At 41.1% G+C, this 17,440-nt stretch overlaps 1 protein-coding gene across 1 annotated transcript in view; it reads right to left on the minus strand.

Moving 5' to 3' along the window:
• Positions 1-17,440, minus strand: part of LOC146634681 (protein NLRC3-like) — a 256,953-nt gene that overhangs the window by 154,562 nt on the left and 84,951 nt on the right. The window lies entirely within an intron of this gene.

Below are 17,440 nucleotides of genomic sequence, written 5' to 3' on the forward strand. Positions count from 1 at the left end.
TTGGCTGATCTGAGCAATCAAGTCTATGTTCACTTTGAGTTAAGATTATACGTGATTGATGGAAAAGAAAAAAGCCATCATCAGCAACTGATTCTGATTTAGCAGGTTTTCAAATGTAAACGGTACCCATCCCTAGCTGGCTGTAGTTAAACCTTTACTTAAAAAGCATCCCCAGACCCAGCTGTCTTAGCTAATTATAGGCCAATCTCCAACCTGACAATCCTTGAAAGAGTAGTTGGGGGGCGACAATCAGAGGGGCAGTGTGATGATCTTAGGTTATGAACTACCGCAGTCAAGTCATTAAGGGAGACGGGATCAAACTGCTCTAAGACAGCTGAGCACACAGGAGAAAGACTCGGATCTGAGGCAGCAGTCGGCGAGACAAGAGCCCTAATAGACAGAAGCTTGTTGTTAAAAAATGCTAAAAAAGAGTGACGCTGAAAAACTAGTTCATGCATTTATTACTTCCAGACTGGACGACTGTAATTCATTATTATCAGGATGTCCTAAAAACTCACTGAAAGCCTTCAGCTGATCCAAAATGCTGCAGCAAGAGTCCTGACAGGGACTAGAAAGAGAGAGCAGATTTCTCCTGTTTTGGCTTCCCTTCATTGGCTTCCTGTTAAATCCAGAATTCAAAATCCTGCTCCTCACATACAAGGTCTTAAATAATCAGGCCCCATCTTATCTTAATGACCTTGTAGTACCATATCACCCTATTAGAGCACTTCGCTCTCGCTCTGCAGGCCTACTTGTTGTTCCTAGAGTATTTAAAAGTAGAATGGGAGGGAGAGCCTTCAGTTTTCAGGCCCCTCTTCTGTGGAACCAGCTTCCAGTTTGGATTCAGGAGACAGACACTATCTCTACTTTCAAGATTAGGCTTCAAACTTTCTTCTTACTTAAAGATTAAGTCCCTGTATTCCACCGTTATATGGAAATCAGCCATTATAACTTGTGTCAAATCTACTTGTACCTCACAGTTTTCTAAGCACACAGAGAGCAGTAAACCTCAGAGCAGCAGCACATCAGACTGTGTGCAAAAAATCTAGAATAGAAAATATTTCGACCCATTTCTAAATGATTCTTGTGACCATGCTGCACCACAACACCTGATCTCTGGTTTCCTGACCTCTTCAATCCCACTTTAATACTTGACTAAACTCATTTTCCTGTTTAGGTGTTGAGGCAAAGCCGTCCATCTACAATGCAGGCAACAGCAAACGGAGCTATTTTTGATTCCCTTTGGGTTTTTTCTACTTTTGTGCTACAAAATGTTCAAGCTGATTAAATTCATTAGAATAAAAGTTCAGATAATTTTCTCATATTAATGTTGGAGGTAGAAATTCAGGTAACTTTGCACAAAAACTGGCAGAAATTTCCTTCAAAGATGGAGTTTTTACTTTAATACTGTGAGTACATTTCAGAGCCTGGACTCTTTTACCTTTACTTGAGTAAAGAAGTTGAATCATTATTTCAGCTTTAAGAGGGTATTTTAACACAAACATCAGTCCTTCTACTTAAGTATGTTTGACACTTTGTTTAATCATCATTTTTAATGATCAAATATAATTATGTTTGTTATTTGTGGAGTTTAAATGTCCTTGACAGAGACAGATGATGATCATTATCCTGCACTGTGGTCTCAGGTTTGGTCGAGCTAGCACAAAGAATGGCTATGTTGAACTTCCTCCTGGGATCTACACTAAGAAGTGAGTCCAACATTAGCAGGGTCTCTTTCCTTTATCTGGATTCACTTTAGCATTCACAGTCACGTGAAGCTTGTTATTAACTCGATAAGTCAACCCAGGGTTTCAGCTGAGCGCTCACATGAAACACATGGTGTTGGCAGCATCTGATCAATCATATTCATGGAGACGTGTATCAGCAACAGAGCAGCTGAGTTTGTAGAAGGAAGTCAAACTAAACCACAGGAACAATATGAGGAGATTACACACATAATAAAATACTAGCAGTAACACAGCTGCTGCAGACAAATCAGTCGTGTGATCGTGTGTGAGAGGAGAAGGACTGTAAAGGAGTTTGGTGTTAAAAGCTCTGTATGAATGTGGGAGACTTTGAAGGGCTTTAAAAAGGCCAATATAAAATAAAAGGCAGCAAAATTGCTGAGTGTGAAAGTCACCAGACTTATCAGAGCTCTGTGATTAAGACCTGTAAGAACACCTATTTGTACTTGTTGGCATTATATCAAACACACACGTATATTAAGCCTTTGTTTGAACTCTGGTTGAATTTGTTACTTTCAGACTGTGAAACATCACAGAGGCTGCAGCTGCAGATCTTTTATTCACCTGGAAATTTACTTTAAATGTTAGATGGAAAATGTGTTGCTCAGTTTAACCAAAGTAAGAACAAGAATCCATAAACCTTCATAAAGACAAACATCTCCCAGAACATTGAGCTGCTGAAGTGTCACTGAAGGGAAAAACTTTTTGTCCTCCTCCATCCAGCAACACCTGAAACACCTGAGTGGAAGCTCCTCCCTACACTGTGTTTGAAGCAAAGCACAAAGGAGACACCTGCTGGAGCAGCTGGAGTCCTACAGACACTCAGCCTCTTCACTACACAAACACCTCCTACAACATCCACTCTTTCCACTCTGACTGCTGTGTTTGTGGAAACACTCCAACACACACCGCTTCACATACCAACATAGAAATGTGTGAAAAAGAGCTGAGCTGATATTAAACATGAGGATTTATTCAAAAATACAGAGTCAGGAACAACATCTAGACACACATTACCTCTCAGCAGCAGAAGAACAGCCTTTAAAGTATATAAAAGCATCCTTCGACATGTTGCTCTTTAAGGAAACACAGCTGGGTTCAGGTCCAGGAGATTCTGGCCTCTTATTGATCCTAAAAGAAAAACAATAAATGTAACAGCTTCATGAGACAGGAAGGAAAAACTGGAAATATTAAATTAAAGACATGATGAACAATCTCATAAAAATAATGTGCTTACTCTTTGTCACATAACAGTCTTTTGTTAAAGTTTACAACAGCATCCTTCGAGTCGTTGCTCTTTAAGGAAACACAGCTGGGTTCAGGTCCAGGCTCTGGATTAGTTTCAGGGTTATGTCCAGCTGAGCCTGGTACGCCCCACAGCTCTGGGCTTTAAAACAACACACACAGAGGTATGAGTGTGAATAATGATGGAGCAGTGATGTGAGTGCTGAGCTGTGACATGGAGAAGAGTCATGGACAGTTAGAGATGGTCATCTCACCTCTGAGCTTTGGTCTGGCTCTCATGTTCCCCACACAGAGTGCTTTTAGAGGGAGGGACTCCCTCCTCTCTGTCCTCACACTGATCCATGCTGCTGAAAACATCCAGATGAACAGAATCAACTTTTTGGGGATTTACTGGATGATTGAGCATCCAGACACTTTTTAATATTCTACTAATTTCTGAAGCTTTTTACCAACTTTGATCAAATTGGTCTGCTGTCATTTTATTGTTGACAAAAAGAGATTTTGAGTTTGACTGTTGACGTTTCCATGTGGGACTGTTGCTGCAACACCAGGATGTTACTACAGAATACACTTTATATTGTGAGCACTTGGATGTTAGTCCAGTGGTCCTAAACTGACACACCTGCACCTGGATTCATTCTGACCAGATTTTAGCCCAACAGTGTTTCATACTTAATACATCAGACACAAACTCTGCAGCTGTCATTGTCATCAACTGCTACTATGTAAGGAGTTGTTTTGATCGAAACTATATGTGACGTAGCAGAAATATATATACACATGCAGCTTGTGATTTTTTTTTCAGAGCTGTGGGTGCATGATAGCGCCTAACAGTTCTCCGTTCCCGGGAATGTAAAATAAAGATCATTTTTTGAGTTTGACCACTTTGAGCCCAGTTTTTCTTCGCCGCCAAAAGAATCCAAAGAACTGAATTTAATAAGATGATCAACTGCGCCACAACATTCACGAAAGCGAAAGTAAAAGCGACGGAAGGAAACGCCCAGAGAGGCGTTTGAGGGACGGTCAGAGTCAGGAACCTCAGAAACGCATCAGGCTGGAGTTTAATTCTGTTTTCATCTTTAGAAACATCTGGAAATAGTTATAAAAACGCTGCGTAATAAAGAAAAATAGTGTAGATTAGTTTGAGTTGTGTTTAGCTGAGCTGTGTCTTTAATCTGAAGTTCATTTTGTGGAGGAGCAGCAAGACTTTCAGTGTTACTCTCAGAGAAAGCCTCCCAAATGTCTGTTGTCTTAATAGTGGAATTATCTGGAAAATGAACCAGTTCTTATGAGCTGCTTTTCTGTATGAGCAGTCAAAGCATTTTATACAGCGTGCTTCATTCACACAAGCACTTCTTTTTCTAACAATGACACTATGATGGATGCATCGGAGAGCAAGTCGGGGTTCCACATCTTGCCCAAGGATACCGTGGCGTGCAGACTGGAGCAGCCAGGGATCAAACCTCCAACCTTCCAGTTAGTAATTCTACCTGCTGAGCTACAGTCTGTACTTCCTGAACAACACACCCTCCTTTTGTTTCTTTATTTCCAGTAGCAACCAGGACCATAATGAACCCTGACTCCCACAGACACTCAGGATCCACCTGCCCAGTAAGTAACCCGCTAACTGCAACTATCAGAGCCCTGACCTTCTGCAGAGACGAGTCACACTGAACACAGCAAGTGTCCCTGCTCTCAGATACAAAACCTGCCTTTAAAAGTTCAGAGTAATGAAATCAGCAGTTCTGATTCTAGAATCTGTAGTCTCACACACATGTGCAGAGCACTTTTGTTGTTTTGGTTCACATCAGGTGATATTCTGCTGCAAACAACTAATGAGAACATTTTATGAAAGCTTTGAGTGTCCATCAGGATCCTGTAGAAACAGCTTCCATGTCAAAGATCAATATTCTGAATTCTGTTTTGAAAGAAAAAGATTTCTAGAAAATTCTCTAAAGAATTCACCATCTGTTTTGTTTTCTAAAACAGATGGTGTTTTAGAAGCTACCTGGTTTCTCCACCGGTTTTTCTTTATTTTTTTTAAGGAGGTCTGGTTTCCCCACCAGTTTTTTAATTATTCTAAGGAGGTCTGGTTTCTTCGGCAGTTTTTAAGGAGGGTTAAGGATGGTTGCTCCACCGAAAGGAGGTTTTTCCTCTGCCGCTGAGGGCGTTGAGTGTTTGGTTTATCCACCAATATGTAAGGAGGATAGAGCTCTCATTGGTGGGTAAACGCACGTGTGAGCGAGTGCGGGCCAGACGTGGTCTGTGTGAGTGTGTGTGAATGGGTGGATGACTGAATGTAGTGTAAATCGCTTTGGTCAAAGTCTGGCTGTACTTCACAGCAAAAGATGCAAACTCAGCAGCCTGCAACAAGTGCTTTAAGCTGATACTGTGCAAAGGAGGTAACACCTCGAATCTGGTGAAACAGGGAGGCTGTAGCTCAGGAGGTAGAGCTGGTCACCTACTGGTCGGAAGGCTGATGGTTCGATCCCAGGCTCCTCGTGCCAAGTATCCTTGGGCAAGATACTAACCCCAACTTGCTCTCCACATTCGGAGTGTGAATGTACTTAGAAAGCACTGAGTACAGATAAAGTGCTGGTGTGATTGGGTGAATGTGGCATGTTGAGTACTCTGGGAGAGTAGAAAAGCGCTATATAAGAATCAGTCTGTTTACCATGAAACACCCGGCGACGCATAGTGGGTTTTTTTTAAAGCCGAGAAATGCACCGTATTTGATAGCTTCCTGCAAGACCTCACACCGAGCACAACTACTGCGGGTGTGGTGCCTGTTATCGGACACGGAGTTAGCAACATCCCCCAAGAACCTGAAGAGGAGAGTCCTGGCCCCTAGCCCTGCCAGAGGAGCAGAAATGATGAGGATGATGACGGCAGCAGCAGCCGTTCTTCTCTGCGTGTGTAGCTTAATGTTGTTTGTGTGTAATTTACGTTGAGTAGGCTAACCACGTTATTACATTAATGTAAGGTGAACAAGCAAACACCGTTGTAGTTACATGCTGCTGTCTTCTTGTTTGATAGAGTGATACCATATATGCCCTATAGCTGCACAAAAGGCTAACATTGTTATCTTTTTACAAAAAAAACAACAAAACATGAGCGGTTTCAGGACAAAGTTTGTGTTCTCCATTCTTTAAGCACCGGTTCCAACCAAAGGAGGTATCTTGTATCAACAGAAAAGGCTAACTTGGTTATCATTTTGCAGAAAAAGAGAGACTGCTAAAAATAAAAACATGAGAGGTTTTTGGACAAAGTTTGTGTTCTCCATTCTTTAATCACTGATTCGAGCACCGATTAAGCACAGGCACTGTTTCAAAAGTACCGGTTTGGCACCGGTATTGGATAAAACCTAAACGATACCCATCCCTACTCCTAACATGCCTCCTTCCTCCTCTTCCTTTTCTTTCAGCCATCAGTAGCATGACAGTCTTATTCATTATGATCCACGCATTTTATTTGGTAAAGCTTTAGTTCAGAAGGCCCTTACTAATGCAACACTCCCCATTTACCCAGGCTGGCACTTGGAGTACACTGGCTTGTGGCCCCTTGTGCCAGCATTAGTGCTTTCCTCCTTTCTGCTGCTCACAATTCACCGATCACACTTTGACTATTACCATTAAAGGCTGCAGAACCTGCGTCTGAAGCCTCTGGTTTAAAAGAGTTCAAATAAATAATCCAGCTATAGTTGTCAGTATTTCCACTGCTGCACAGGAAAAAACTTTATTATAAAATAAATAATAAGAAATAAACTTTATTTTTCAAACACAAGCTTTACACAACTTGTACGTTCACACAAGCACTTTTTCCATGTGTCTAAGTGTTTCCTGTCGAACATTCACCAGGACACCATGCAGACTGGCATTAAACCACCAACCTTCTGGTTAGCAGGTGACCTGCTCGACCACCTGAGTTCCAGCCACCTCATCAAAGTGACCAATCACATTAGAATCCTGTCCTGCTTTGGGCTCCGCCTCCAAACCATCCAAAGCGGGTTTATTTGCACCATGTATGCAGGTAAACTCAAACATCCATTCAGCTGCTTCAGAAGGAAAATGTCAGCTTGTGGTTTCAGTCACAGGAAACTCACAGGTTAGAGTCCAGCCAGAGGGCTGCTGTTGTTTATCTGTAAAGTCTTTACATTTACAGAAATAAATAATTATGTGGACACATCTGGATCATCAGCAAACATGAAACCAGGTGACCACCAGGACCAAGCTGACTGCTGACACAGAGTTCATACTCTAACTGCTAGCTGCTCTGCTAGCTAAGTTAACTGATGTTAAAGGTCAGAGTAAAGAAATGACGTGATGCTGCTGGGAGTGACACCACAGACTAGCAGCATTTAGTTACTCAGCATATAATGCAGTTAATCTGAAATCTCTTTTTCTCTCTGAAACAAAGTGACAGCAGACTGAGTCAAAGACAGAAACCTTATTGAAACACCAAATATTCCCCGGCTTCACTTCCTGATCCAGGATTCAAAGAGGACGTTGCACTTACTCAGCTTCTTCCCATGAACGTCTTCCCTCTGCAGCTCTGCTGTCTGGACCAGGTCTGTGTAGAAACAGAGACAATCTTCTGCTTCATCAGTCCTCTGTGTCTGCAGGCTGAAGTCACATTAAACACTTCACACCAGCAAAGAGTCTGAAGCTCAAAGGTCAAAGGTCAGCTGCTGCACCTTGTGTGATATTGTTTGATCAATAATTAACCTGCAGCAGGTTTCTGCTCCAACTCCAACACACTGAACAACCCTGAGAACAAATTAGAGGATGTGGGTGTGTCTGCAAGCTTCAATAGTAAACACCTCACACCAGCAATGAGTCTGAAGCTCGCAGGTCAAAGGTCAGCTGCTGCACCTTGTGTGATATTGTTTGATCAATAATTAACCTGCAGCAGGTTTCTGCTCCAACTCCGACACACTGAACAACCCTGAGAACAAATCAGAGGATGTGGGTGTGTCTGCAAGCTTCAATAGTATTAAACACCTCACACCAGCAATGAGTCTGAAGCTCGCAGGTCAAAGGTCAAAGGTCAGCTGCCACACTGTATATAATATTTCAATATGTATACAACCTGACTGTGGGTGTGTGTGCAGCCATAAACAGTTTAAACATTAAACACTGAACCATAAAAGAAGCTTAAGCTGCAGCTCACAGGTCAAAGCTCAGCTGCTGCAGCCAGTTATGACTTTACATAAATCATCATGTTTTCCCTCTCAGCACTTGGGCTGTTTTGACTCAGCTACACTATGGCAAATGGCCAATGGTTCCACAGCTGTTCTTGTTGTGTTAGGGCTGAAAAGCCCGACTTGTTCTCCTCTGCAGGTCATCAAATGCACCACAGAAGTTTGTATTTGCAGAAGCCTGTGTATGTTTGATGGCTTTATTATTCTCTGTTCAAAGACAATAAATGTGGAAAATGTCTCATGTAGTATCAGCGTCATTTAAAAATGACTGCAAACATTTAGAGAACATGTGCTGCTGTTTGTCCTTGTAACAGGGCGGCCCTTAGCGGCTGGAAACACAGTGAGACACACCAAGGCAAGTGTAGTGGAACAAAGTATTTATTTGCTATATGGCTCTCCTTACAACAATTAACTTGTCGAGCTTCTTCACAGCACAAAAAATCCACCTCTAATGACAACTGGCAGCCTTAAATATGTTCAGCTGTCACAGACTTAACCATTATTCCACTCTCAGGTAAATTCTTAAATCCCAACCTTCCACCACAGTATACAATATATTAATTAGAATAAATAAATACATAAATACATTTCCACATTTACATATTAATAAATATTTCACACTTAATGTTACACCAAACCCAATATTATAAAAACCCAGAAACCCAAGCACAAAAAGATTCACCACACTCTCTTTACCAATGGTCTCTCCCGGAACCTTTAAATGGTGTCTGGACCCCAGGGGAAACATTTGCCCAAACACCTTGAAGAGGACACAGGCAAGAAAGGTGAGTAATCATTAACTTACAAACACTTATTTGCACCACTTTTATCCCTAGATTTCACACACACGTTTGCATTAGTTTTCCTTACTGGTAAACCTTAATCACAATCTCAATCACCATTCTTCTCTCCTGACAGACAACCACCACATTCCTTGATGAGGAGCAGCTGTGCAGGATCTGAAATAAGGCTACCAACTGATTTTAAAATTCCCAATAAATAGTCAATAAATATTTAAACTTCTTGTGTGCAAATCCATGCTTAAAGTGCAATGCTCATAAATTGCTTGATAAGGTGCTTTTAATAAAGTGAAAGGTGTGCTCTAAAGTGCTATACATATAATATAAATAAATACAGTCAAGTCTGTCCCGTATTCAGTAAGTGAAAATGAAATGAACAATAAAAGGTGAATCAAATGGACCATTACGGCAAGGCTGGGATGGTCCATTTGGTAAAGTAAATCCGTTGGGCATCTTTCTTTGCCTTTAGACAATAATTCTGATGGCAAAAGAGCCAAACGGGACAGGCACAAAAAAAAAAAAAAAATACAGTAAGGGAGTCCTCTTCCTTACATTTCCTCCTCCCTCTCTTGAGCGCGAAGTGCTTCAGTCCTCTGTCATCCTAGATAAACAATCAGCAACCACATTTGACTTCCCTGGCCTATACTGGACCGTAAAGTCATAAAGCTGCAAAGACAAGTACCATCCTGCAATGCGGGCATTTGCATCCCTCATGCGGTTCAACCACTGGAGGGGACGATGATCAGTCTCCAGAGTGAAGTGACGTCCCAGAAGATAATACCTCAAGGCCTCAATAGCCCATTTCATGGCCAAGCACTCTTTCTCCACCGTCGAATACCTCGTCTTCCTGTCGAGTAGTTTCCGACTCAGAAACACCACAGGCCTTCTTTCACCATCCACCTCTTGCTGAAGGACAGCACCAAGGCCAACTCCTGAAGCATCAGTTTGCAAGATGAATGGCTTGTTGAAGTCTGGACTGTGTAGAACTGGATGTGTGCAAACTGCTTCCTTGAGGTCTCTGAATGCTTGCTCACAGTCTTCTGTCCAACGCACTTTGTTGGGGGCTGAGCCTTTTGTGAGGTCATTCAGTACAGTGGATCGCTCTGCAAAAGAAGGTATGAATTTCCGGTACCAGCCTACTAGACCCAGAAAACCTCTCACCTTCCTTTTTGTTGTCGGAACTGGGAAGGACTGAATTGCTTCAATCTTTCCAACCTGCGGCTTTATCTTCCCAGAGCCAACTACAAAGCCCAAGTACTCCACTTCTCTCTTGGCTATGGAGCACTTCTTGGGATTGATAGTCAGTCCAGCCATTCTGATGGAGTGTAGCACCTTCTGTAGGTGAATGACATGCTCTTCCCAGGACTGGCTGTTCACCACCACGTCATCCAGATATGCTGCAGAGAATGCTGACACATCTCTCAGTACATGGTCCATTAATCGTTGGAATGTCGCTGGTGCACCTTGAAGCCCAAATGGCATGACTTTAAATTGGTACATACCAAAAGGAGTTTTGAAGGCTGTCAGCTCTCTCGCTTCTGGTGCCAAAGCCACTTGCCAGTATCCTTTACACATTGGTCAAACTCTTATAGCCTCTGGTGCCTCCACCTTATCATAAAAGCCTAAACATTCACATCCTTTCTCTCACACGGCGCCTAAGCTACGACCTTGGCTCCCCGTTTATCTGCTCCTGCTGAGATGGGGCAGAAAACTCCAGTATGTTCTGTTCTCTTCTAATCAGACCAATAAGGTGATGACTTTCTGAAAACAGTATTTCTTATAACTCAGCAGTATAATGCATCATAAAACAATATCATTCATCCACAATAAATCAGCAGTCTAATGTAATGCAAATCAGTTTAACAAATGCAATAGTTATCATCTTCTTCTAATTCAGGAGAATGATGCAAACTAAAACTACATAATAATTCACAATCTTTAATTAGGGGTATAACATGGCATAAAATAATATTATAATCTAACAATTCCCCCTGATGAGCTCGTTAGAATAATGAGCTCACCAACACCCTATAATCCAGTGTCGCCGGGTTCATCTCTTCTCACTCCTGAGGCCCTTTGTCCCCCTGAGGGGCGAACCATATGTGAGATGACCTCTGTGTTTGCGCAGTTCAGATGCAAGAAAAACTATTATTCCAACAATAGCAGGTACAGATGACACTCCCCAGTTCTCCCACAGCTTTATTTTGGTGCTACCTTATACCCTTCCGACGTACTCAGACTAGAACCTCTGTCCAAGGAGCTTTTAGCCTTTATTTTATTGCTGCAGCTACCAGTGTCTTCCAGTTGGGTGATCCTCTGCTCTTCATTCTTCAACCTCAGGGGTTAGACAACCCTTCAGTCGTGGCACAGATCAGGGGATTATTCTGCCCCGATTTCAAACAACGATCTGTGTATCCTCCAGAAAAAGATCAGGAACGCGTCCCCCTTTTTGCCCAAGAGCCTCTCGAACTTCGTTGGTCTGGTGTTCCTGGATTTCCGCCAACCCCTTCATGGTTATTGCTGTGTTTATGGGATCCATCCTTTTGTGGTGACTAGCTGGAGCCCAAACGCCATGACACTTGGACCCAGTTGATGTCTCGGCAGTCACTGTGTCTGTCTCTGCTGCGGAGGATCCTCGCATATCTGTGACCTCGTCTGGTGTCTGTCCCTTTCTCTGTAAGAGACAGAAAACCAAAACACCTCTCTTCCTAACCCTAATAATCTAATGTTGTTATCTACTGACCTTCTAGTGATTCAGAATTGGTCTAAAACATTCAGAATGTCCCAGGGACTTATTCTAATCATATCCTATGTGTGTGTAAGCGTGTTTGCATTTAGCCCTCTGCACTCAAGGCATTTCCTACACTTTATCAGTCCGGACCATCACGCCGAAGGAAGCTATTAGCTTAAGCTTTACCATTCCTAAGTTATTAAAGACACAAATGAAGTTATAAAAATGTTCAAATAATCCTTGTTTGATGTTAAAACTCAACTCCCCCCCCCCCCCTTTTTTTGACACATTCCAATGTGTCAAATCAACGGAGCTAGAACATTCAAAGAAAAGGTTAGGCAGCTACAAGGTTTCCCAGATTGTTAAGTTGATCTGCGTATGATGCTCTGACTCAAGTATATAATCTTAAATGAATGTCATTTAATTAACTGCCACTATTTAAAACTTAGCTTAAAGACATAATTGAATAAAAATCACAAAGAATAACATGATATCAATGTTATGTAAGCGCGTGCGGCCCTCTATGCTCGAAGTCACTCCACACCATAGATCAGCCAAACATCGCGTTGACTGTAGCTTTTAACCCTTATTAACTTGAGCACAACTCTATAATGAGCAACAAACTGCAATATGTCTGAAAATGATCATGGTTACACCTGCAATAGAAGATCGTATGATTATCCTGACACCTGTAAATAGAAAATTAACCTGCGGTTATAACAATCACTGGAACACAAATGTTAGTACAATGTCAAAAACTTCAATAAATGTTTAATGCAATGCTAGTTATATGATTCTGATGCAATAATAAAGCTGATGCCAAAATAAGAGTAAAACACCCCCTTTTATCCCGTTTCACTTGACACATAAACGTTTATAAATGCCTCTTTTAAATCTTATTTCCCCCTGATCTCCCCTTACTGACCACAGCAGGGGAAACTCCGCTATGAGTCAACCATGAATGCAGCTCACCTGATTCATCACTGAGCTCCACCGTCACTGGCGTCTGACAGGGTGGCGCTGCATACTCTTCCTTTAATGTCACTATTTTCAACCTGTTGATTAGAGTGCTTAAACCTGAAGTCGACTACGTCCACAACAAGTCAATACAGCTGTAAATGTGGCCAATTATCAATCTATTACCAATCAATAACAACAGATAAATTTTATTTTATGCATGCTTTCAGTCAACCACTCACCCAGAGGATCTCCAATCCCAGAAAATTCCTTCTCCTCAGTCAATGAGTCTGTCCTCCTTCCATGGCCTGGTAACTGGTCCATCCAGAGCCATATGATCTCAAAATATACATACAACAAGCCAAACCACACCTTGGTCACACCAACCCTTTTCCGCCCTGAAGATGTTCAACGCCATCTTAGTCTGGACTGTCAAAGGTGACTTTAACGCTGGCTGTTCCGACAATCCATTTTATAACATTTCCTGGTCAGATTCGCCAATCTCTGCACCAGGGTTTTAAACGTTTTGCCATCTTCATTAGTTTTTATTTTTATTTAGCTTCGACTCCAGATTTTCAATTTTTACCAGTTGTAATCAGTTTTTACCAATCAGTCGCTAGTTTAGTCTAGTTTTTATTTTCTGAACATCCTTAATTTCAGTTTAGTTTTGATTAGTTTCAGTTATAGTTTTAGTTGTGTTTTGCAAAAATTAAGTGTAACCAAATCCCAGTTCCATCATATCAATCATGCTCTTCCGCTTATCCTTGGGTATTGAGACTATTAACTCTTGCAGCACCGGGTGTTCCTAATTTTGGTTCAAGTGAATTGATAAACTTTTTGAAGGCGATTGACTCACACAATTATTTAGATGTCCCAGTCCTGTTGTCTCGGGACGCATCACGCTGCCTTATCTGGGGTTAGCTGTTTTCTGGGGATGCTGGTTAAGTGGGGGAGCTCTTCAAGGAGGGGGGGGGGGGGGGGGGTGTGCTCCCCCTGATGAGCTCTTCAAGGTAAGCTAGGTTAACCTTCTTGTGTGAGCTTTTCAAGTGCACTTCGAGGTTTGTGGGATTTTTAGTTTTATAAATGTCCCTCATAACCCCCTGATGACCCAGTAATTCATTTTTGCACACTGTAGTACACATTTAGTTTTTTTCTTGTAGCTCTCATACTCTACTTGCCACTCCTCTAAGTCCTGATGTTTCTTAGAGAGGACAACAGTACCTTTAAAATTATATCACATGTGTGGGGGTGTGGCCTTGCCAATTGTTTTCCCACCTTTTCAAAATGGCTGGCATGCCCACCAGCACATTTTATGGAAGAAAGAAAGGTAAGCTTGATATTTACATTTAAAATGTTTTGTTAAACTCAGATTTTTATTAATTTTCAAAAAATAAACATCTAGTAAATAATTTGAGGGGTCTTTAAGAATTAGGCTTATTGAGTTTCACAGAGAACATGACTAATTTATTAATGTGTACTCTAGTGCACGTCGGGACTTTGTACTTATATTTATTTCACTTTTTCCTAGTAGACAACTCTTTGACAAAGGCAGAGAGAATTCTTAACAGAATAATTGAGCGAGATTCAAACAGAGATTTTTCAGAAGATGAGAGTCATGTGAGCCAGATAGGAGAGGGTGAGAACCCAGGAGGAGCCACACAAAGATTATCGAGATGCAGTGGCAGATGTGATAGAGAAAAACACAGGGCCACCTGAAATCTGTCGTCCTATCTGGTCCAAAACCAACATGTAGGAGAATCTGGAATTTTTGCTTTGAGTTAAAAATAAAATATGGGTAAAATGCAGGAATGTTTTCCAGTATAGTAAAAAATAAGAGTCGCATTTATAGCTGAATCCATGACACCTGATTGTTTCTACACGATCACGTCTTTGCTGAAAGTTATCAATGATCTCAATGTGCGAAAAGAACTCCCAGTATCTGGAGTTCAAGCTCCTCTTGGCTGAGAAACCAGGGACAAACATGTGAACAAGACCTGAATAATACCAGTAATGAAGAGTTCTCTCCAAAGATCAAGAAAAGGAGGCCCCAATCAGATGAGAGTGTAGCAAAATATGGTTCCCTCCACTTGCCTGAGATGGTTAACAGTCCAAGGCATTTCAGTTGTAGAATGGTTGGGTGCAACAGTAAAACATATGTGAGATGTGGGAAGTGCCAAATGTTGCTTTGTGTCTCCAAATAAAAAAATCACAGTACTTCCTCAGATATCATAAATGAATTGATTTTTGTGAAATAGAAAGCCCAGTGCAATCACTTGTTCCTGAACCAATGGCTTACAGCTAGTGAAGTGTCAGTGACTTCTAAGTTGGTCCCTGATCTACATTTTTATTATTATATTGTTATATAAATAAGTTTTAATATCCTGCTTACAACAAATTCAGTGGAGCTTTTAATTTTCTTAAATAGCTCTTGAATTTTGTTAGTTTCACATTCGTGATCAATGAACTCCCCTTGTGCACTGTAGTGCACATGTTGTAAAATTTAAATAAAATTAGTTAAAAACAATTTTGTTTTTGTAATGTGTTTTTTTTACCGTCCCAACACTTGATTTATCTGAAAAAGAAAAAAAGAAAAAGAAAAAAGGAAAATGCTTTTCCTTTTTTTCTTTTTTCTTCCTCCCTGGGTCTCAGGAGGACATTGTGTCTATCTTACTTTTAAATTGCTGACTATTTCAAGAAAGCACCCAAAAGACGGGGACCAGTGTTTATCATTACATATCTCCATTTTGAGTGTGGCAAGTCTATCATTCCCCTGTTATTCATAGACCTCAGTGGAGGTTTTTGTTTTTTTGTTTTTTTTACCTCTATAAAAGTTAATTGATTCTTTACAGTGACCTGCTATGGTTAATAATAACCTGCTCCGTCATGAGTGGAATCAAACCTTTTCTTCACTTTAGCATTTAACATTCCCAACCATATAATATGATACATTAATCGAACTACAGCTACTAAAAACACAATTTTCTTAATGCAAACATCAGTAACTCAAAATTAGCAACCAAAGGGTTCAGTCTGCAGTTCACACTCATGTGAAGCTACAGCCTCCCCCCTTAGTCTCTATCATCCTTCTGTTCTTGCAAAAACAAAACAAAGCAAGACAAAACATCCACCCTTCTTTTACAGGCTGGGTGAATTGTTGTGGACATTCACTAATCCTAAAGTCGGTACCGTTTTTGTCTCAATATCAAGTCAGTTAAACTTTTAGTCGTCAGTCCGTCACAGTCCAGTCACATGCATACATCCACACACATTCATACCAGATATTGCTGATAATGGAGTCTCACGCGCAACCTATTCGAGCCTCCATCACCAGCAAGATGACGTCATCATTTTGAAGGAAACAGTTCCTTGTTTTTGGACTGGATTGACTCGCTGCAATCCTTTTAGGCTCGGGACTTCTCATTCGATCAGTGTCCCATATAAGTGAATTTCTCCCAAGCTCATTATAATCATGGAGAAAAATACTTTGCGACTGTTTTCAGTAAGAATATTTTATAGCGCTTTAAAGTTCAATCTCTCAGGCCTGCATTAAAGAGCTGATTTGTTAAATCAGGAACTCACAAAATACCAAAATATCACCACCGGTGGATCATACAGTGGGGCAAAAAAGTATTTAGTCAGCCACCGATTGTGCAAGTTCCCCCACTTAAAATGATGACAGTGGTCAGTAATTTGCACCAGAGGTACACTTCAACTGTGAGAGACAGAATGTGAAAAAAAAATCCATGAATTCACATGGTAGGATTTGTAAAGAATTTATTCGTAAATCAGGGTGGAAAATAAGTATTTGGTCAATAACAAAAATACAACTCAATACTCACCAAATACCAAACAGGTAAGGTGTAATTGAGCCATAGTGCTTGGTCTCTTTGTCCGATGTAAATCAATTGCAGTTAGAGGCTACATTAATTTTCTTTCTGTAAGCACTTATTGAAATCATCTGAGCACATTACAAGTACATATTTGCTTACTCTGTATGCTCAAATGTGACCCGTTATGGCCACTAGAAAAAAAGAGGAGGCCCGAAAAACAGGTGGGGGTCCTCCACCACCACTGCCACTCACAGAGCCTGGCCACTTGGCTTCCACATTTGTGATAATGTTGGCAGCATCACATATGATCTTCACAGTGCAGAGAACACAAATTAGCATCCATTACTATAATGAAATGATTTGTTAGTTTGAAATGCTACAGGGAACTATGTACCTGTACATTAATGCTGTGGAAAGACTTCCTGTTCACATAGTCTCCTTCATTTACTGAAGGAGCAATGATTGGAATGTGAGTGCCATCTATACAGCCAATCACGCCTGGGAACCGTGAAAATAAATGTACAATTTAAGTAGTAGTTCAAGTATCACCACATCATGAATTAAATTTTGTTCATCCTGCTACCTGCAATTTTGTGGCATCCCTCTTTGATAAATCTTGTGGGTCTATGACCGGGGAACACCACAAACGAGTACAGGAGACGTTTCAGTGCAACTGTAACATTCCTGACTGCCCAACAGACGGTAGCCTTGGAAACGTGCTCAGCGTCACCAATATTATACAGAAAGCTCCCGTTTGCAAAAAACCGAAGTGCAATACAAATAATATGTACAGAACTGAGAGGATGTCCACGATGTGTCACATGAGCAATATTAGGCCTGAGGATGTTATTCAAATAACTTATAGATTGTGCTGAAAAACGGTAACGTTCACACAGGAAATCATCAGGAAATGATAAAATGTCCAAACGCGC

The sequence above is a fragment of the Diplotaxodon limnothrissa genome, linkage group LG3, assembly GCF_057381915.1.
Source record: "Diplotaxodon limnothrissa isolate DT_005_m linkage group LG3, D_limnothrissa_male_GT1.1, whole genome shotgun sequence".
NCBI classification, from domain to species: domain Eukaryota; kingdom Metazoa; phylum Chordata; class Actinopteri; order Cichliformes; family Cichlidae; genus Diplotaxodon; species Diplotaxodon limnothrissa.